Source organism: Vipera berus (genome assembly GCF_964194415.1).
Source record: "Vipera berus genome assembly, chromosome: 1".
NCBI classification, from domain to species: Eukaryota; Metazoa; Chordata; class Lepidosauria; order Squamata; family Viperidae; genus Vipera; species Vipera berus.
The window spans coordinates 4,929,144-4,952,232 of record NC_138202.1 but is presented as its reverse complement, the minus strand read 5'-3'; positions in this window follow the sequence as shown (position 1 = coordinate 4,952,232).

The window sequence follows — 23,089 nt, the reverse complement described above, 5'->3', positions numbered from 1 at the left end:
GCTAGCAAGAAAACAACCAAGCTCAGAGAGTGCCAAGGACCCCACAGTTCTCCTCCTCCTCCTCCTCCTCCTCCTCCTCCTCTAGCACTGATGGCGTTAGCTAGCAAGAAAACAACCAAGCTCAGAGAGTGCCAAGGACCCCACAGTTCTCCTCCTCCTCCTCCTCCTCCTCCTCCTCCTCCTCCTCCTCCTCCTCCTCCTCCTCCTCTAGCACTGATGGCGTTAGCTAGCAAGAAAACAACCAAGCTCAGAGAGCGCCAAGGACCCCACAGTTCTTCTTCTCCTCCTCCTCCTCCTCCTCCTCCTCCTCCTCCTCCTCCTCCTCCTCCTCCTCCTCTAGCACTGATGGCGTTAGCTAGCAAGAAAACAACCAAGCTCAGAGAGTGCCAAGGACCCCACAGTTCTCCTCCTCCTCCTCCTCCTCCTCCTCCTCCTCCTCCTCCTCCTCCTCCTCCTCTAGCACTGATGGCGTTAGCTAGCAAGAAAACAACCAAGCTCAGAGAGCGCCAAGGACTCAGCCATTCAACACTGAGCTACAACTATTGTCTTTTATTGTTGTAATTGACTACAATTTTAGAAATTGAGTTGGGTGACTAAAGAAACAGGAAGGAAGGAAGGAAGGAAGGAAGGAAGGAAGGAAGGAAGGAAGGAAGGAAGGAAGGAAGGAAGGAAGGAAGGAAGGAAGGAAGGAAAAGTGAGGGAAAGAAGGAAGGAAAAAGGAGGGAGAGACGGAAGGTAGGAAGGCAGAAAGGAAGGAAGGAAAGAAAAAGGGAGGGAGGGAGGGAAGGAAGGAAGGAAAAGGGAGGGCGGGAAGGTAGGTAGGTAGGTAGGAATGAAGAAAGGAAGGAAGGAAGGAAGGAAGGAAAAGGGAGGGAGGGAAGATAGGTAGTAAGGAAGGAAGGAAGGAAAGAAGGAAGGAAGGAAGGAAAAGGGAGGGAGGGAGGGAAGGTAGGTAGGTAGGTAGGTAGGAATGAATGAATGAAGGAAAGGAAGGAACGAAAAGGGAGGGACGGAAGGTAGGAAAGAAGGGAGGAAGGAAGGAAGGAAGGAAGGAAGGAAGGAAGGAAGGAAGGAAGGAAGGAAGGAAAAGGTATGGAGATAAAGCACATGGTGTTGGTGCAGGTTGGATTGAGTTGCATTTAGTTTTCTCATCCCCTACTTTTAATTTTGCCTTATCCTGTCTCTGTATCCTGACTCCAAAGGGACCCCCTTGGTAGACATGCATCCGATTAACTTGGCTGGGGGGTGGGTGGGGGGTGGGGGGTAGCTCAGCTGTTTTTCTTTCACTCATTGTAAGGGTCTTCCCGCCCCCAACACACGCACACCTCCGCAACAGGTGGACCTGGCAAAACTGATGTCACTCTGTAACCCAAGCCCCCCCCTCCCGACAGCTGCAGGGGGTTTGCCAACGTGGCTCCAGGAATCTGGTGGCCATTCAGGGTGACGTCAGAAGAATCGGGTCCCCTTGGAAGCGTCGGGTTACCAAGGTCTCTGTCCTAAAGGCGGAAGGGACGGGATCGAGTGACACCATCTGTGATCCCTCACCGAAAGGAAGGGGACCCGCAAGGCATGTGTGTGTGTGTGTGTGTGTGTGTGTGGGGAAAGACCCTTATGATGGGTGGAAAAAAAACAGCTGAGCTACCTGCCCCCCCTCCCCTCCCAGCCAAGGGAACCGCAGGAATATCTGTCCAGGGGGTCCCTTTGGAGTCAGGATAGAGAGAAGGGAGAAGGCAAATTAAAAGTAGGAGACGAAGAAAGTAAACGTAACTCAGTCCAGCATGCACCGACACCATGTGCGTTTATCTCCACACCTTTTCCTTCTTTCCTTTCCCCTTCTTTCCTTCCTTCCCTCCTCCCTCCCTTTGTCCTTCCTTCCTCCCTCTCTCTTTTCCTTCCTTCCTTCCCTTCCTCCTTCCTTCCTTCCTCCCTCCCTTTTCCTTCCTGCTTCCTTCCTTTCTTCTTCCCTCCCTTTTCCTTTCTTCTTCCTTTCCTCCTCCTATCCTTCCTTCCCTCCCTTCAGTCTTCCTCCCTCCCTCCCTCCCTTCATCCTTCCTCCCTCCCTTTTCCTTCCTTCCTTCTTCCTTCCTCCCTCCCTCCCTTTTCCTTTCTTCTTCCTTTCCTCCTCCTTTCCTTCCCTCCCTCCCTTCATCCTCCCTCCCTCCCTCTTCCTTCCTTCCTTCCTTCCTTCCTTCCTTCCTTCCTTCCTTCCTCCCATTTCCTCCCTCCCTTCCCTCCATCTCATTTTTACACGCCTGCTCGGCTGCTCAGCCTCCGGCCCCACGGAGCCTCAGCTTTGCTTGGCTGGAGCGCGGGGGGGGGGGGGAACCTGCCCACTCCCTTGTTCCCCCCTGCTTTTCTGGGAAAGAGCCCCCTGGATGGGCAGCTAAACAAAGACTACATTTGGGAGACCTCACAATCAGCACCCCCTGCCATGCCTGCCACCCCACTGTCCTCCCCCACCACCCTAATCTCTGCCCCTCCACACCTGCGCCGGGAGACCAGGAAGCCGGCAAGGGTGGTGATTAAGAGGAGAACAGAGGGCTCCTCAAAAGAACAGCTGAAAAAGGAGCCAGAAACCAGATACGCAGGCCCCAAACTCGGGGGTGTGTGTGTGTATCAAGGCAGCCCGGAGCCAGGCTCCGGGAGACATCGATCCCCTCCCCCACTCCCCATGGTCAACTGGCCAAGGCAGACGCCGCCTTTCGAAACACCAGGCGCTGGTCTTCTCCGATGGTCCTTGGGGAAGATCATGTTCAACGCCGGCCCTTTTGCCAACGGATGAAGTCCGGCTGGTGGGGTGAGGACCGGAGAAGGGCCACAACCGCTCCGGGCATTTGTTAGTCAAAAGGAAGGGATTTCCCTGTCACCGAACACCAAACAGCGCCGGTTCGATTGGAGCAACACAAAAATCACCGGCCAGGCGACCACTGGCCGTCCACGTTGAGTTCACGGAGGCCTGGCCCTCCACCACATCCACCGCCCAGCCATCCGGAGACGACGGCAGCGACCCTCAACCGTCCGGCGCAAGGCCCCCTCCCACCAGCGCCATCTCCCGAGGACCCGCACCTGATGTAACCTCCTGTCATCAGACCCATCCCACGCCTCTCACTGACGACTCACGCCTGACCCATCACAAGGCCCACCACAAGACCCTCACTCAACACAGCCACACCTGAAGCCCTGATCAAGAGACGGACACCAACGCAGGCATGCCCTAAACTTAAAACAGAAACATAAAAGAGAAGAGAAGAGAATATAAAAGAGAAGAAATATAAAAGAGAAGAAATATAAAAGAGAAGAAGAAATATAAAAGAGAAGAAGAAATATAAAAGAGAAGAATCCCCCGTGAGTCAATAGCAAAAGGCAGCTTTACTCGGAACGACTGACATCCTGCGACGACGAGATCTTCAACACTATCGCACAGCCACACCTGCCTATCCCAGCAACCTTGAGAAGGACTCGGCAGATAAAACCCCCCCCCCAAAAAAAGCCAAATCCAGCCTGAACATCTGGCTGTCTCTGTGGCCAACCACAATAATAATATCATTTGTTCAGGCCAACCAGCTCCAGAAACGCCCCAAGCAGCTTACAAAAGACGATGTACGGTTCAGAATCTTGATCGACCCTTTTCAGCGGTTCACTTCCTCGACCACCCAGGCCTGGCCTAGCAAGGGGTGGGCTGCAAGACCGGCTTAGTGTGTGGTGTGAGACGTTTAGCCAACCTCACAGGGTTGTCGGGAGGAAAAAGACCTGGCGAAAGAGTGACCGAAGGTTCATTTCTTAGGAAACAAAAGGAATTCTTTCCCGGAGTGAGTTTTCAAGGCCCGCTTGGGCGTCTTTAAAAAACAAAACAAAACACCGCAGTCCTCTGAGAACGTACAGAGTGCTTTTTCCTTTCTCTCCCCCCCCCATCCCAGCTAGCTAAGCTCACCGGTTGCAGCTCCTCTCCAACGGTCTGACGAAGAAGGGCTGAGTTTCTCCTTGTGGGGTCTCAGCCTTGGAAGCCTGCCCCCAAAACACCCGCAGAGACGTTGGCGGCCCTCCAGATCCGCAAGGCAATTTGCATATTAACTACAGACCAATCTGCATATTAAGGGCCTATTTGCATAGAGGAAGTTGCTTTCCAGCCGCACCAAATATAAACACAGGACGGGCCGATTTAAGAATGCAAAGTTTGTCCCCGATCAAGTGGTCTTGGGGAAGACAAGTCTGGGGCAGGCGTGCGGGGAGGTTTCGCACGCGGGCCCTCCACCCGGCCCAGCCACAGGGGTGGCGTACTCAAACGGGAAACCAGCAGCAGCCGAAAAAGCCAACAACAATCCTGGATCGGGTAAACAGAAGCACGGAATTTTTTTATTTTTTACTTTTTAAAAAAAAATCGCGTAAAGTCTTAGTAACCGCTTTGTAAAACCTTAAGTAAGGCCATACCTGGACTCCTGCATCCGGTTTGGGTCACCAGCTTCCAAAAAGGATGCTGAGATTTTTGGAAAAGAGCAGCTAAGGTGATTAAAGGCCTGGAGAATAAAAAGTACGAAGAACGGTTGCAGGATTTAGAGAAAAGAAGGACTGGGGGGGGGACACGATAGCAGCGTTCCAGTATTTGAGGGGCTGCCACAAAGGAGAGGGGGGGGGGTCAACTTATTTTCCAAAGCACCAGAAGGCAGGACAAGGGGAAAAAAAATGGATGGAAGCTTATAAACCAGGAGAGAAGCAACCTGGAATTAAGGAGAAACTTCCTAACAGGGCGGACAATTAACCAGCGGAACTGCTTGCCACCGGACATTGTGGGTGCTTCATCACCGGAAGTTTTTAAGAAGAAACTGGACAGCCACCTGCCTGAAATGATACAGGGTCTCCTGCTTGAGCAGGGGGTTGGACTAGATGACCTCCGTGGTCCCTTCCAGCTCTATTCTAATCGATAAGAGTCTCATTCTCCACCCGTTAGGCAGCTTTGGGCTAGGGCCCTCTCTTATCTTGACTGTTCCTTAGGCAGTTTCTCTTCTACCCCTCCCCTTTACAGCCTGAGAAATTAAGGAGGGTCTCCATTTTTCTCCATGCAGCTTTGGGGTATGCCTTCCCTTATCTGACCGTTCCCTAGGCAACGTCTCTTCCCCCCCCACTTTTACAGCCTGAGAAACTACTAAAGGTAAAGGTAAAGGTTCCCCCGCACATGCGTGCTAGTCGTTTCCGACTCTAGGGGCCGGTGCTCATCTCCGTTTCAAAGCCGAAGAGCCAGCGCTTGTCCGAGGACGTCTTCCGTGGTCATGTGGCCGGCATGACTAGACGCCAAAGGCGCACGGAACGCTGTTACCTTCCCACCGTGGCGGTCCCTATTTTTCTCCTTGCATTTTCACGTGCTTTCGAACTGCTAGGTTGGCAGAAGCTGGGACGAGTAATAGGCGCTCACTCTTGTTACGCGGCACTCGGGATTCGACCCGCCAAACTGCCGACCTTCTGATTGACAGGCTCAGCGTCCTAACCCACTGAGCCACCGCGTCCCATGAGAAACTACTAGGGAGAGTTTAATCCGAATCTCTTGCCTGGCCCGCTATCTAGCTGAGGACTAAGCTGTCTCTTATCTCTCTGTTCCCTTGGGAGTGTCATTTTGTCCCTCTCTCAAGGTCTTTCCCGCACACCGTTACCGAACAGCCCCGCTTGCCTCCATGTTAGTGTGAAATGCTGCTCAGGAAAGAGAAAGTGGATCGTTTGTCTGAAATACATGTAGGGCAGGGGTCCTCCAACGCGGCCCCTTTAAGACTTGCGGACTTCAACTCCCAGAATTCCTCAGCCAGCCAGCTAGCAATTGGGAGTTGGAAGTCCGCAAGTCTTAAAGGGGCCAGGTTTGAGGACCCCTGAATATAGGGTCTCCGGCTTGAGCAGGGGGGCTGGACTGGATGACCTCCGAGGTCCCTTCCAGGTTTATTCTGATGGTATCGTATCGGTTCCGTGCTCCATTTCAGATCTTTTATTTATTTATTTATTTATTAATGGGACTTATATCCCGCTCTATCTCCCGAAGGACTCAGCGCAGCTTCAGATCTGCTTCAGCTATGCCATCCCTCGGCCTGTAATCTAAAATTGCTCCAGTTTGGATCAGAAAACCTCCGCCCACATTGTGCTAGATTGCCTGGCTTCCTGCAATCTTGAATTCTGGTCTTTCTGCTGTTTTTTTTTTCTTTCTTTCTTTCTCTCTCTCTTTTTGCTTTAATTGGTGCCTTTAGGGCAATCTGACAGAGAGTTAAGGGACGCTTTGGGAAATGTGAGCCTGGCCAACTGGCAGCTTGTTTGGAACAGTCTGACGAAACCTGGTCTGTTTTGGGATCTTGGGCTCATTCAAAGGAGAAGCGAGGAGGGTGTGCGGAAAGCGAACATTTTGCAGGCTGGCAACTCGAAGCAATGTTTTTCTCCACCTCGGCAGTGTTAAGAGGTGCGGACTTCAGCTCCCAGAATCCCCCCAGTTAGCCATGCTGGCAGGGGAAATTCTGAGAGCTGAACTGGAAGACAGAATGAATAAATAGAATGACAGAGTTGGAAGGGGCCTTGTAGGTCATCAAGTCCAACCCATCCTATAGCATGCTTCCTGGAGAATTCTGGGAGTCAAAGTCCACTTATCCTAAAGCATGCCGGCTGGGGAATTCTGGGAGTTGAGGTCCACCCATCCTGAAGCATGCTTCCTGGAGAATTCTGGGAGTTGAGGTCCACCCATCCTGAAGCATGCTTCCTAGAGAATTCTGGGAATTGAGGTCCACCCATCCTGAAGCATGCTTCCTGGAGAATTCTGGGAGTTGAGGTCCACCCATCCTACAGCATGCTTCCTGGAGAATTCTGGGAGTTGAGGTCCACAGGTCTTAAAGGGGCTGAGCTGGAAAAACACTGGACTGGATGATCAATGTCCAACATGCAGGATAAGTTCTAGTCAATTCTTAACCCTTAGGACTTCCGGTGGCTCCGCGGCGACGGAGACAGCCTTCCCGGGCTGCCCGCGGCTCAGCTGTTGTTTTTTCGCCCGAAACAGCGCCGATCAGCTGTTCGGGCGAATTTGAAGCCCCCTCCTCGGGAGAAGAGGAGGGGGCGAGCTCCCAGGTAGGGGTAGAGTTCTCCAGGGCCGCCTGAGCTTATGGCTTGGGCGGCTGAAGGATTGAACTCCCCCGTAGCCTGGGCTGCTCCCAGCTGGCCGGCGCCTCTGCTCCTGATTCTTGGAGCAGAGCCAGGCGTCTGCGACCACCCCTGCCTGAAGGAATGACTATGGATTAAAGGAGCAGGCAGAGCGATACAAGAGGAAAAGGTGATATTTTACTCTCCAGCTTGATGGACTTTTTTGGATTATAAATCTGAAGTGAAAGTGCGTCGCATTTGGTAAAAGATGGCGGCTAAACCACCCCCTAAAACTCTTCGGAGTGCTGGAACTTCTCCTGTGCAACAATCATTACTGCAGGCGCTGCATCCTCCTGATGTATTGACATCAAAGGACTTACAAGATGCTCTTGAAAAACACGCCCAGGTAATTTTGGAATCAATTAATGCTAGATTTGTACAGATGGAGGAGAAATTGGAGAAATTGGAGGAGAGAATGGAGGAGAGGATGGAACAGAAGTTCAGAGTGATGAAGGCAGACATTTTGTCTTCAGTGTGTAAAGTGGCTCGCTGTGTGGAAGAATTGGAGGAAAAGCTAGAAGATCTGACTCAAAAGAATGCTATATTAGAAGCAAAAGTATTGGAGAATGAAGATAAAGTGGAAAAGGAACTGAGTCTTGCTCAATATTACCAGATGCAGTTTGCCATTAGAGTTAGAGGCTTAAAGGAGAATACCAAGGAAGATCTAAAGCAGCTGGTTTCTGAGGCTTTTGAAGAAGTGTTGAAACAGCCAGCATCTGAAATAAAAGGAGGCATGGATAAAGTGTTTCGTGTGAATTCATGGATTGCTAGACAGAGAAAGTTGCCTAGAGATGTGGTGGTATATTTTGCAAAAAGGGAAACTAGAGATGAAGTTATACGAGCTGCTTATGATACTAAAGTTGTGATTGCTAATCAAGAAGTTTTGGTCTTAAAAGAAATTCCTCCAAAGATTTTAAGGAGAAGGAAGGATTTTACATTCCTTGTGCAAGAGCTCAAGCAACGAGATATAAGGTTTAGATGGGAGATCCCAGCTGGGTTGATGGTGACGCACAAAGGTAAAAGGTACCGTCTGGTTACTGTGATGCAAGCGCGTGATTTCTATAATAATGTTTTAAATGCAACGCCATTAACATCTCTGGAAGCTGAAAAGGGATCTGGAGAAGGAGTGCATCAAGAGGTCGAAGGTGGTCAGATAGAAGACAACGGTGTTGGAAGAGATCAAGATACAACTTCGTCGGATGATTCAATAGAACAGAGGGTGACGCGTGCTGCTGCAAAACGATCTAAGAAGAGAAAATAGCAGGATTTGCAGAAGTCTATGGAATTTCTACGACGTATTCATAGTCAAGTATGGGAGGTGGGAAAAGATTTGGGTGTAGACGCAATATATTTTTTACATGTGGTGGTTTTGTGGAAAGGGTGAGGTTTTTTTGGATTAAAGTTTGGTGGAATATATAGAAGATTTCCAAATGGAGGTTAAAGTTTTGTTCGCAATTTTTTTATTGTTTGGAATAATTATAGATGTGCTGGAAGAGGAACGGCCGATTACAGAAGAGTGGACTTTAAAGTTTTCTGATTTGGTTGAGGTGGTGAAGATCTTGGTTAATTTGAAAGATTATTTGTAAGAACGTTATATCATGTAATGGACAAAAAGGGATGGAGTCTATTTAGGACAAGTATAGGTTGAGAAGTATTATATAGTATTTGAATAATTCTTTTTTCCTTTTTTTCTGTTCTTTTTTTCTCTTTCTATTTTGGGGTTCTTTTTCCTGTTTTTAATGTATATTTAATATTATTAAGGTTTGTCTTATTCTATATAAGCTAGAAAGTTTTTTTTTTTTTTAGTTTTTTATATATATTTAATATTGCCAAGGTTTGGTTTATCCTATATAAGCTAGAGAGTGATGGATTTTAGAATTTATAGTTGTTAGTACATGGTTGCTTATGTTTGCCTTTCTTTTTTTTTTCTTTCTCTTTTTATATATATACCTTGTATTCAGCTCTGGGAAGTCGGGGGGGGGGAGGGGGGGAGGGGGGGAGGCAGGGGGGGAGGAGGGAGGGAGGGAGGGGGGGAGGTAGGGGGGGAGGAGGGAGGGGGAAGGGGGTTTTTTTAAAGGAATTAAAAAAAAAAAAAGAAAAACATAAAAAAATAAAAAAAAAATTCTTAACCCTTAGATCTGACATGTCAAACACAAGGCCCGGGGGCCGGATCCGGCCCGCAAAGTGGTTTCACGTGGCCCGCGAAGCCATCCTGGAAACAGTGAGGGCACGGCCCCCACTGCCTTGGCCCTGGCCCAGAGACCCTCCTTCTGCCAGAGACCCTCAGATCTGTCCCACTCCTGCCCAGGCCCCCATAGGCACCCTTGATGCCAACGATGTAGAGCTGGCCACGCCCACCCAGTAGGCCATACGCACTTTGGCCACGCCCACCCAGTAGGCCACGCCCACCCAGTAGGCCACGTCCACCCGGCCCCCTGAGGGCAACCGCAATGCTGATGCGGCCCTCCATGAAATTGAGTTTGACAGCCCTGCCTTAGATTCTATGCTTCTGTGTGATGCAGCTGTTGCGACGCGCAACCCTTGGCCCTTTGGCTTAGCTGTGCATCAGAAGCAGCCCCCGACCCTCAAAGTTTTGCTCCCCCTGTTTGATGAGGAGAAGTAGCTGACAGTCTCCACCTTGACCTCCATCCCAAGTGACCTTGGCTCTTGAGGAAGAACATCAGAATTTGTGTCGAGGGTGCCCAACCCATCAAGGCCAGGAGGAGCTGTCCAGGGTCCTGAAGCTGGCCTGCTTGTGCCATCCCGAAATGAATGTCGGTCCGTTTCTTCAAATCTGGAGCCTTTAGAGTCCAGTCCACCAACCACAGGTGGTCCTCGACTTATGACAGTTCATTGAGTGACCGTTCAAAGTCACAACGGCGCAGGGGAAAAAAAAGTGGCTTATGGCCCTTATTCACACTTACGACGCGGCATCCCCAGGGTCACATGATCAAAATTCGGATGCTTGGCAACCGGTTCATAGTTGTGACGGTTGCATTGTCCTGGAGTCAGGTGATTCCCCGTTTGCAAACTTCTGACAAGCAAAAATCAAGCCCCCCCCACCCAAGCCGGACTCACTTAACAACCGTATTACTAACTCAACATCTGCAACGATTCCCTTACTAACTGTCGGCAAGAAATTTATTTTATTATTTATTAATTCGGTTTATATACCGCCCTACTCCCAAAGGACTCGGGGCGGTTTGCAAGGCAAAATTTAAAAACAATACAATATATAAAATTAAAATAAAATAAAATTAAGTCTAGCCGCCAAAAAATTAAAATCACAATTTAAAAACATTAAACCCCTCAGTCCAGACCAGATAGCTCAAAGAGCCATGTCGTAAAATGGGACAAACCTCACTTAACAAACATGAATTTTAGGCTGAATTGTGGTGGACAGTCGTGGACGACCTGTACTGGGTCCCATCTGAATTGTGATGGGACTGTTAGGACCCACCCCAATTCCCATCTTAGGAAATAAGGACTCTTGGAGCCGAGTTGTCCAAAAGTATTTTTTTTTACTAAGAATAAGATTGGTTGTGGAGATACGAGACAGGATCTGGTCTTGACTCACATTTCAAATCTATATAAGCATTCCCGGTTCAACCCTCTCCCCTCAAAACTCCATTTGGTTAGGATCCCATCAATTACTGGTTGTCAGGTCCTTCCGTGGGAAGAAAGGAACTTCGTGCATTCCTTTGTTGATTGCCTTCTTCCTACAGCCCTGTTCTGTACCAGCCTACTACCGGCCCTGCAGAAAAGGCAGGGACAACCCCTTTACAAACGGCAAGAGGCTGGAATAAAGCCTGCCAAATTTATTAACATAAAACAGAGCAAAACAAGACACCAACCATGAAACAGGAGCTATGAAACAGGAACTATCCAAGCGGTTGCCTTCAGCAAAGCAGCCCTCCCACGCATTCCCCTTAAATACAGTTCAGGGCGTGGCTTCTCTCTGCCTCCTTCCGAGGTGCCCCATTGCCTTCCTCTGTTTACTCCTGATTGACTGCCTCCTGCGTCGGGCGTCCTTGAACAGGGCCAGCTGTGGGTCATCTTCATCCACGCTGTCAGGCTCACACAGCTGGGTCTCCGTCGTGACCAGATGGGAGGGGCCTGGCTGAGGGCTCTGCGGAGCCTCAGGGCTATCCTCTGGAGGCTCTCCAACACCCCCCTCCTCCTCCTCCTCTGAATCGTCCGATCCAACAGCCGAACCCACAGGCTGACCCTGAATCACAACAAGCCCCAACAGACAGATCACTTCCCCCCTTTTGTTCTCCCAGATCAAAGGTTCTTTGAAAGCAGCTACAGATAGACTGAATAAACAATCCTGCCCCCTCCTTCTACCAGTATGGCCGAATCCCGGTAGGCACAATATTTTAACCATACATTTATGAATGTGATATCAATGGATTCTGACAGGGACCCCTTTTTACTCAGCAAGTTCAAGCAAATGTCCAACCCTGAAGTCCCCATTTCTGCACCTAGCTAGAATTGGTTAGAAGGCAGCATTGCACGCTGACTCTGCCGACTGCCAGCAGTTCGATTCTGACCAGTTCAAGGTTGACTCAGCCTTCCATCCTTCCCAGGTCAGTAAAAGAAGGACCCAGATTGTTGTGGGGGAGGGGAAGTAGGCTGACTCTGTAAACCGCTTAGAAAAGGCTGTAAAGCAGGGCTTTTCAACCTTTTCACCCGCTGTACCACTTTTTGGATAGGGCAACATCCGAGGACCACCAGTCGCCTAGCAAGGGGTCCAAAACTTGATGACCAACAAAAAAAAAGGAAAAAAGTGATGAAGTACAGGTAGTCCTCGACTTACAACAGTCCGCTTAGTGACTGTTCGAAGTTACAATGGCACTGAAAAAGTGCCCCCCAAGCCACAGCCAAGCAAGACGCCTGCCTGCCCGCCCGGCGGCGCTCTTCCTCCTGTCCGAGGTTTTCATTGTTGTGAGCATTTCTGTGGAGGATTGGCAGCGGGGGTGGGGTGGGGGTTTGGTTTTTATTCCCCCCCCCCGCTGGGTGGTTGCAGCAGGTTTTGGTCACTTCACATGACACTGTGACCGTCATAAATAGGAATCAGTGGCCAAGCATCTGAATGTAAACCACAAGACCCTGGAGATGCTGCAACATTCCAGCTGATCGGCGCTTCTTCTGGGCTCAGCAGAAGCACCGGGATCGGCGCTGAGCTCCAACTGGATCCTGGCGCTGATCCTGGCGCTTCCGCTGAGCCCTGACAGCCCTGCAGCTCCAGCCGTCTCTCACTCAGGCTTGTGCGGTGCTGACACCGGTTCAGCTCCTTCCCCTCCCGCGCTGCCACTTCTCTAGGATGGTTGCGTACCACCTGCCAGGTGCCAGTGTACCACAGGTGGTACCCGTACCACTGGTTGAAAAGCCCTGCTGTAAAGCACTGGGAAGCAATATATGTCTGCTATTGCTATTGCCCTTCCTTCCTTCCTTCTCATTTCCTTCCTTCCTATTTCCTTTCTTCTTTCCTTTCTCCTTTCTTGTTTCCTTCCTTTCTATTTCCTTCCTTCCTTCTCATTTCCTTCCTCCCTTCCTTCTCATTTCCTCCCTTCCTATTTCTTTCCTTGCTTCCTTCTCGTCTCCTTCCTTTTTATTTCCTTCCTTCCTTTTCATTTCCTTCCTGCCTTTCCATTTCCTTCCTTCCTTCCTTTTTCCTTCCTGCCTTTTCATCTCTTTCCTGCCTTTCCATTTCCTTCCTTCTTTCCTTTTTGTTTCCTTCCTGCCTTTCCATTTCCTTCCTTCCTTCCTTCCTTTTCGTTTCCTTCCTGCCTTTCCATTTCCTTCCTTCCTTCCTTCCTTTTCGTTTCCTTCCTGCCTTTCCATTTCCTTCCTTCCTTCCTTCCTTTTTGTTTCCTTCCTGCCTTTCCATTTCCTTTCTTCCTTCAGTCCTTTTAATTTCTTTCCTGCCTTTCCATTTTTTCCTTCCTTCCTTCCTTCCTTCCTTCTTTCTTTCCTTCATTCCTTCATTTGTTCCTTCCTTTTTGTTTCTTTCCTTCTTTCCTTTTCATTTCCTTCCTGCCTTTCCCTCCCTCCCTCCCTTCCTTTCCTTCCTTCCTTCCTTCCTTCCTTCCTTCCTTCCTTCCTTCCTTCCTTCCTTCCTTCCTTCCTTCCTATTTCTTTCATGCCTTTCCATTTCCTTCCTACCTTTCCGTTTCCTTCCTTCCTAAAATCCTCAACTAAATTTATTTTTTCCTGAATGTCTTGAGGCTGGGCAACCCTCCACCCACACACCACATTAAGCTTCTGGCTGCTGCTATTTTTAAGGCATGCTGGTTTGCTATTGAATTGTTGTTTCAAGAGGAGTCTATAGGTAGATCACATCAGAGGTGGGGTGGGTGGGTGCTTGGGGTGCCCACGGGCATCATTCTGAAGACCCAAGAACCCCTGCAAGCAGGCCAATATAGAGACACCTCTGAAGGCAGACAGTGTTAGATACTGTAGATAGACAGAAGATAAACAGACAGAGATAGATGATAAGATACATGATAGTTAGCAATGGCAAGAGCACTCAGACTTATAGACCGCTTCACAGTGCTATACAGCCCTCCCTAAGCGGTTTATAGAGTCAGCCTATTGCCCCCCAACAATCTGGGTCCTCCTTTTACCGACCTCGGAAGGATGGAAGGCTGAATCAACCTCGAGCTGGTCAGGATCGAACGGCTGGCAGTGGGCAGAGCCAGCCTGCAATACTGCATCCTAACCACTAGGAAGGAAGGAAGGAAGGAAGGAAGGAAGGAAGGAAGGAAGGAAGGAAGGAAGGAAGGAAGGGCAATAGCAAGAGCACGCAGACTTATATACCGCTTCACAGTGCTTTACAGCCCTCTCTAAGCGGTTTACAGAGTCAGCCTGTTGTCCCCAACAATCTGGGTCCTCCTTTTACCGACCTCGGAAGGACGGAAGGCTGAGTCAACCTTGAGCCGGTCAGGATTGAACTCCTGACAGCGGGCAGAGCCAGCCTGCAATGTTGCCTCCTAACCACTGTGCTACCAAGGCTCCTTATATGCTTACACGCTGTTAAATGCCCCCGACACCTTTTCAGAGACCCACCTCATGATACAAACCAAACAAAGTAGAATCAGGTTAACTGCAGCTGAGCCAATCCGTTCGGGGGTTGGACTAGAAGACCTCCAAGGTCCCTCCCCAACTGTGTTAAAAAAAATAGCCCTCAGATTATATTATCCGTTCGGTGACCGTTCAAAGTTACAACGGCGCCGGAAAAAAGGGAACTGACGACCGTTCCTCACGCTTACGACCTTTGCAGCATCCCCCGCGGTCACGTGATTCAAAAGCTCAGCCGGCTCATATTTATGACGGCGGTCGTGTCCCTGGGGTCATGAGAATCCCCCTTTGTGACCTTCTGATGAGAAAGATCAAGGGAAAGCCAGATTCACTGAACAACCTTATATTACCCACTTAATTCACTTAACAACAGGGGCAAGAAAAGTTGTAAAATGGGGGTGGGGGAAACACACTTAACCGTCTCTGCTTAGCAACAGAAATTTTGGACTCAGTGGTTAAGTCGAGGACTTAGCTGTAAAATCAGACATAACTACCATGTTTTTCCTGAAAATAAGACCTAGCTGGGAAATAAGCCCCAGCCTGATTTTTCAGGATGCTCGTAATATAAGCTCCATCCCCAAAATAAGCCCCAGTTAAGATCGTCAGCCAGACGGATACGCATTAAGTACCGTATTTCCCTGAATATAAGCCCTAACCGGAAAATAAGCCCTAATGCGTCTTTTGGAGCAAAAGTTAATATAAAACCTGGTTTTATTTTCGAGGAAACATGGTCCATTATTCAATCAGTACCAAGGAAGCAGTCAGGGGAAAAAAAACCCACCCCAGGGCTGTTCCCAACCATCCTTTATCCTGGTTTCAACTCTATCAAGTTGGGGCAGATCGAAAATTCACTGCTTGAATGGATTCAATAGGTGGCATTGCCTCTTTGCTTAGTCCTTGGATGAGACATCAACCAGAAACGCAAAGAACGGTTGCAGGAATTGGCTGTGCCTGGTTTAATGAAGAGAAGGACCGGGGGTGTCATGAGAGCAGTGCTCCAGTATCTCAGGGGCTGCCCCAAAGAAGAGGCAGTCAAGCTATTCTCCAAAGCCCTCGAAGACAGGACAAGAAGCAATGGATGGAAACTCAGCAAGGAGAGAAGCAACCCGGAACTAAGGAGACATGTCCTAACAGTGAGGACAATTAGCCAGTGGAACAACCTGCCTCCAGAAGTTGTGGGTGCTCCATCATTGGAGATTTTTAAGAAGAGACTGGACAGCCACTTGTCTGAAATGGTAGGAGGATAGGATAGGATAGGATAGGATAGGATAGGATAGGATAGGATAGGATAGGATAGGATAGGATAGGATAGGATAATAAGATTGGATACGATAGAACAGAATCTTTATTGAGAATAGAATAGAATAGAATAGAATAGAATAGAATAGAATAGAATAGAATAGAATAGAATAGAATAGAATAGAACAGAACAGAACAGAATAGAATCTTTATTGAGAACAGAATAGAATAGAACAGAACAGAATAGAATAGAATAGAATCTTTATTGAGAATAGAATAGAACAGAACAGAATGGAATAGAATAGTTGGAAGGGACCTTGGAGGTCATCTAGTCCAATCCCCTGCTCAGGCAGGAAAGCCTCTAGCATTTCAGACAAATGGTTGGCCAGTCTCTTCTTTAAAACTTTCAGTTGTGAAGCACCCAAAACGTCTGGTTAATCGTCCTCACTGTCAGGAAGTTTCTCCTTAGTTCCAGGTTGCTTCTCTCTTTGATGAGTTTCCATCCGTTGCTTCTTCTCCTGCCTTCAGGCACTTTGGAGAACAGCTTGACTTTAGCCTGGGGTGTGTGTGTGTGTGTGTGTGTGTGTGTGTGTGTGTGTGTGTGTGTGAATGAATCCCAAGGGGATAATCTGGACGCATCCAGGGGACCCCGGAGCTCTGGATAATGGCTTGTTCATGGGTCAAAGGTCTCATTCGGGAGTGCCGAATGGAGCCTGGATTTCTTTGTGGGAGCCAGGATGTTATTTGAGTGGGTCAAAAGGGATAACCTGGTCAAACAGTTTAATATTAATGTAAGTGGATGAACTAAACGGAGAGAAGCCTCTGATTTCAAGGCGCAATGGAGGAGAGGAGAGCATGCACGTGCAGGCAGTCCTCGACTTACGGCCACAATTGAGCTCAATATTTCCCTTGCTAAGCCGGAGAATTGTTAAGGGAGCGTTGCCCCTTTTTACGACTTTTCCGGTCACAGTTGTTAAGTGAATCACCGCACTTGGTTAATAACAGGGTTGTGAAGTGGCTTCCCCCCTGTTGACTTGTTCGTCTGGAGGTCGCAAAAGGGGGACCACGTGACCCCCTCCCAGGACACTGTGACCGTCATCAATACGAGTCGGTTGCCAAGCGCCTGATTTGGATCACGTGGACCGTTGGGGATGCTGCCACGGCCGTAAGTGCGAGGACCAGCCATAAGCCTCTCTTTTCAGGGCTGTCGTAACATGGAGCATTCTCTAAACGAATCGTTGTACATCAGGGTCTGCTTTTACCCATGTTGCGATTTCAACGGAGCCCACCCATCACGGTCATAAAGCAGGTCGGTCAGACACGACCGACCCAAATTTCGCAACGTTTTCACAGCGGTCGTTAAGCGAACACTCCGGTCGTTAAGCAAACCAGTGGTTCGCTGCAGGCGTGGTTTGGCCCCAAGTGCTGACTTGCAGGAAAACCGTCACAAAATGAGCTCACGTGAGACGGCCCTAAAACCACTGCCAGAACTTTGAATCCAGGTCCTACTTTCCGCCCAACGTACGTCTGTCAGAACTTCAAACGGTTGCTAAGCAACCAGCCATAAGTCGAGGACTACCTGGAGCGGAGTCCTCTGCCAGGGAGTTTGTGACTTTCCTTTCCATTTGGGTTCCTGGCACGGAGGAAGCTGCGTTTGTTCTCTTTTTCCTTAAATTCATTCACTTCCTGTCTAAGGGGGCAGCTGTTTACAACGCACCGTGTGGGCGCTTCCTTCGGCGGCGGCTGCCAGATGCTTTGACACTGCACAGATGTGTTGGCTGGTGATAGATAAACAGCGCAAGGCAGTCCCTTTGCCTCTCCCTCCCCCTCCAGGCGAAAAAGGGGAAAAGGTCGCAGTTAAGCCCCCAGTGGAACGCTTTCACTACCTCCAGTTCATCGAAAGGAAGGCCAGGAGACAGAGAGAGAGAGAGAGGGGGTGGGGAGGGAGAAAGAAAGAAAGAAAGAAAGAAAGAAAGAAAGAAAGAAAGAAAGAAAGAAAGAAAGAGAGAAAGAAAAAGACAGAGAAAGAAAAAAAGAAGGAAAGAAGGAAGGAAGGAGAACAGCAATAGTACTTAGACTTACCTACTGCTTCACATTGTTTTACAGTCTTCTCTAGGCAGTTTACAGAGTCAACCAATTGCACCCCCCCCCCAAAAAAAAACCCTATCTGGGTCCTCATTTTACCGACCTTGGAAGGACGGAAGGCTGAGTCAACCTTGAGCCGGTCAGGATCGAACTGCTGGCAGTGGGCAGGGAATTAGCCTGCAATACTGCATATTAATCACTGTGGGGGGAGAGAGAGAGAGAGAGAGAGAGAGAGAAGATAGATGGATAGATAGATAGATGGATTGATGGATAGATAGATAGATGGATTGATGGATAGATAGATAGATAGATAGATAGATAGATAGATAGATAGATAGATAGATAGATGATAGATTAGATAGATAGATAGATAGATAGATAGATAGATAGATAGATAGATAGATAGATAGATAGATAGATAGATAATAGATAGATAATAGATAGATGGATTGATGGATAGATAGATAGATAGATAGATAGATAGATAGATAGATAGATAGATGCATTGATGGATAGATAGATAGATAGATGATAGATAGATGATAGATTAGATGGATAGATAGATGCATAGATAGATGGATAGATAGATAGATGATAGATTAGATAGATAGATAGATGATAGATTAGATAGATAGATGATATAGATAGATAGATGATAGATAGATAAATAAATAGATGGAAAAGGATAGACAGACAGACAGATAGATGATAGTTAGGAATAGCGCTTAGACTTATATACTGCTTCACAGTGTTTTACAACCCTCTCAGCATTTTGCCCCCAACAATCTGGGTCCTCCTTTTACCGACCTTGGAAGGACGGAAGGCTGAGTCAACCTAGAACTGGTTAGGATCGAACTGCTGGCAGTGGGCAGAGCTAGCTTGCAATGCTGCATTTTAACCACTGCGCCACCAGGGCTCTTCTCTATGATAATAACTGGAGCACCATTTGAACACCATCGGCATTGACAAAATTCCCCTCGGTCAATTGCAAAAGGCAGCTTTACGCGGAACAGGTTAGATAGCCTGCGACTATCTTTTAAATATTATTAAACATCCACCTCTGCCCATCCCAGGTCTTTGGGAAGGACTTGAGAGCTGGACAAAAATGCCCAGTCCAGTTTGAACATCTGGCCGTCTCTGTGACGAACGACAAAATAATAACGTGACTGACCCTGGAGACGGCCGAAGAGTAGAAAAAGTACTGCAGAAGACAAATTCAAAACACAAAGACCTGCAAACAGAAGTGAAATGATTCTGGCAACCATAATAATAATAAGTAAGTTGGAAGGGACCTTGGAGGTCATCTAGTCCAACCCCCTGCTCAGGCAGGAAACCCTATCCCATTTCAGACAAATGGCTGGCCAGTCTCTTCTTAAAAACTTCCAGTGTTGGAGCATTCACCGCTTCTGGAGGCAGGTCGTTCCACTGGTTAATTGTCCTCACTGTCAGGAGAAAGCAAAGGTGGGACCGATAGCGACGGGCGCTTTGGGTGCGATCCCGAAACACCTAGAGCATCCCTTGAACACCGTCGGCATGGACAAAACCCCCCTCGGTCAATTGCAAAAGGCAAGTCAGATCAGAAGAGTTTCCATCCTATCGTCCCAAAGATGTTTTTCAGGAGGCGATTGGACTTTCCTTGTTTCTCCTTTGCAGATGTTTTGCTTCTCATCCAAGAAGCTTCTTCAGCCCCGCCTGGATGGTGGGGAAGGGGATATTAAATAAATACCTTTAATATTATTAAACAACAACATCTGCCTCTCCCAGGTCCTTGGGATGGGCTGGATGGATCGACAAAAATGCCGGATCCACTCTGAACATCTGGCCGACCGTAAGGGGAACCGTAATAATACTAATAAAATAATTTTTGCATCCTTCGGGCGATTGCGTAAAAGGAGAGTGCGTATACTGTAATCTCAGAGGCCGCCCCTCCAAAATCATTTCTCGGCGTTCTTCCCTAGCAGCTAAATTAGGGCCTGGTTGCCAAATGATCCAATGATTATAATTGAGCTATAACATTTGCATTATTACTCCGAGCCGTGTTTTGTGCCTGTTCCCTCGCATGTTCTAGGCGGTGCAAATTAGCAACTCAGGCCTTCCTCCACCACCAGCCTCGGCTGCAATGGCTGGTTTCTGGCCACGGATGACTCACTTCCTCCGTTTCCAGCCTGGCCAGTTTCTATCCAGGCAGGAAACCTGGTTTGTTGTTGGTTAGGACTTTGCCCACCTCGACTGGTCAACCTGCCTCACTTCCTTTGGTTGACTTTTTCCTGACCCGGTTTTACTCAGAGTTGGATGGGATTGAGGGTCTTCAGTTCCCAGAATTCCTCAGACATCTTGCTGGCTGGGGGATTCTGGGAGTTGAAAGTCCACCCAAATTAAAGGATGCTGGCTGGGGGATTCTGGGAGTTGAAGTCCACCCAAATTAAAACATGCTGGATGGGGCATTCTGGGAGTTAAAGTCCTCCCATCTTAAAGCATGCTGGCTGGGGGATTCTGGGAGTTGAAAGTCCACCCAGCTTAAAACATGCTGGATGGGGAATTCTGGGAGTTAGATAAGATAACCTCTATTGTCATTTTTACTGTGGGCACCCCGGCACACGTTAAAAATGAAATTCTGTTGCTTGCCCTCCAAAATGTACACATACATAATGCACACATAGACATGCTATGTACGTACGCATGTATATACCTACACTCTTGCACATAAATGGGAGTTGAAGTCCACCCATCTTAAAGCATGCTGGCTGGGGGATTCTGGGAGTTGAAGTCCAGACTTCCTCAAGTTGCTGAGTTTGAGAAACACTGTGATAAACTGGCTTTTTTGCCATCAAGGCTGGGCATATCTTTCCCAGGTGTAAACAGGCACCTCTAGCTGTGCCAAGGAAAGCAACAGGGACTACTGTGATTAAAAGCTGGAATGGAAAACATTTCTCTGGCTGCTGCTTCCACCCTTCCTCTCCTTTGCCTGCAAAACCCCCCAGACCAAACTCAACCGCTGTTTTGTTTTTTCCTCCTTCTGAAAGCCCCCCCCCACCCCCAAAAGCCTACTTTTGCTAAATCAGGGGGACCCAAAAAGCAGCCAGACTTGTAACCGTCACCGTAGCCAATCAGGTTTGGCAATACGGGCACAGCTAGTCCTTGACCTACGACCAGAATTGAGCCCAAAATTTCTGCTGCTCGGCGAGACCGTTGTTAAGTGAATTTTGCCCCGTTTTACGACCTTCCTTGCCAAAGTTGTGAAGTGAATCACTGCAGGTTTCCTGCCTGAGCAGGGGGTTGGACTAGATGACCTCCAAGGTCCCTTCCAACATTATTATTATCATTTTTTATTATTATTATTATTATTATTATTATTATTATTATTATGATGATGATGATGATGATGATGATGATGATGAAATTGTTACGTTAGCCTCACGGTTTAATAATAATAATAATAATAATAATAATAATAATAATAATAATAATAATAATAATAATGATGATGATGATGATGATGATGATACAATAATGATAATGATAATAATAAAGTTGGAAGGGACCTTGGAGGTCATCTAGTCCAACCCCCTGCTCAGGCAGGAAACCCTATCCCATTTCAGACAAAAGGTGAATCTCTTTTCCCCCCCTCCCCCCCCACCATTGACTTTGCTTGTCAGAAGGTCGTAAAAGGGGATCACATGACCCCGGGGACACTCCAACCGTCGTAAATAGGAGCCAGTTGCCAACCCAATGGGGATGCTGCAATTTCCGTAAGTCTAAAAAAAACCGTCCCTAAATGACATTTTTCGGTGCTGCTGTAACTTTTGAACGGTCGCTAAATGAACGGTTGTAAGTCGAGGGAGACCTGTACAAAAATAAAACCCCTGGAGTTTAATTGGAATTGATCTGAGGAGGTCGGACGAAATCTTTGCAGATTATCAAAAGACGTTGAGGAATCTTTCCCCGTCTGAACACTTCCAGATGGGTGGACTTCCACTCCCATAATCCTTTGCCAAGGCCACCCGGGTTGAGGAATTCTGGGAGTGGAAGTCCCTTCAACACCACCACCATCCCCCCAAAAATCTGGAAACCTTGGCCTGCTGTTTCCATGAGAAATAGGACGGCCAGCTTCGCAGTCCTGAAAAATACTTAAAATATTTAAATATGTAAAATGCAAAAGCTGTTTTCTATCTGCGGAACGAAAGACCATCCCCGTCTTCCCAGGAACACACACACACACACACACACACACACACAAGGGGTGCATTAAAAACAACTGTGAGCGAGGGAGGGGGAACCCCAGGGAAGCCTTAATACCTCTGACTCCACCCGCCTCCCCATCCAGCTGGGGATGATGGAAGCTGGAGTCCAGCCACAGCTGCAAAAAATAAAACACCTCTCAATTTCCCTTGGGCAGTTTGAAGCAAGCAAGACCATTCCGCTGCACCCCACTTTTGCAATCCACTTGGGGGGTGTCCCGAAGTTTGCCACACACACACGCACACACATATTTGTAAAGGGAAAAGTGCTAATCAGGAGCCAGGCACTGTAAAAGGTTGAAGTATCACGTGAGGATTTCCAAATAGCCTGTCAAATCTTTTGGCCTCCGGGAAGAAATTTATTGCTGCAGTTAATAAGGGAGAAGATTTCCAAGCCGGAGCCGGGAGAATCTGGCCGGTGCCAAAGTTAAACAGAAGGCAGGTGTTTAAGTGTAAAAGAAGCTCCAATTGCATTAAAAAAAAAGTTTACAGGCCAGATTTGAGGGCTTAAAGGCGCCTGTCGGATGGCGGGGGGGGGGAGTGGGGGGACAGATTATGGCCCTGGGTCATAAAATGGGACTTTGCAAAATCCCTCGATTGGTTTTTGCAAGAGGGTTCGGGTGTGCGCGCACTCACATACACCCTGGAAAAACCTGGCAGGGGTTTCCGAAAGCCGGACATGGGTGCTGGCAAGTCCTCGACCTACGGTCACAACTGAAGCCGTTTCTGTTGTTAAGCGAGACGTTTCTTAAGGGTCTTTTGCCCCATTTTACGAGCTTTCTTGGCACGGTTGTTAAGTGAGTCGCTGCCGGTTTCTAAGCTAGTTACACCTTCAACACTTGGGAGGGAGGGAGGGAGGGAGGGAGGAAGGATGAAGGAAAGAAGCGAGGGAAGGAAGGAAGGAAGGAAGGAAGGAAGGAAGGAGGAAGGAAGGAAGGAAGGAAGGAAGGAAGGAAGGAAGGAAGGAAGGAGGAAGGAAGGAAGGAAGGAAGGAAGGAAGGAAGGAAGGAAGGAAGGAAGGAAGGAAGGAAAAAATGGAGGGAGGGAGGAAGAATGAAGGAAAGAAGGGACAGAGAGAGGAGGGAGGGAGCAAGAAAGAAGAAAGAAAGGAAGGAAGGATGGATGGAAAGAATTGAGGGAGAGAGGGAGGGAGGGAGGGAGAAAGAGAGGGAGAGAAAAAAGGAAGGATGAAGGAAAGGGGATGGAGAGAGGAGGGAGGGAGGAAGAAAGAAGAAAGGAAAGAAGGATAGATGGAAAGAAGTGAGGGAATGAGGAAGGGAGGGAGGGAG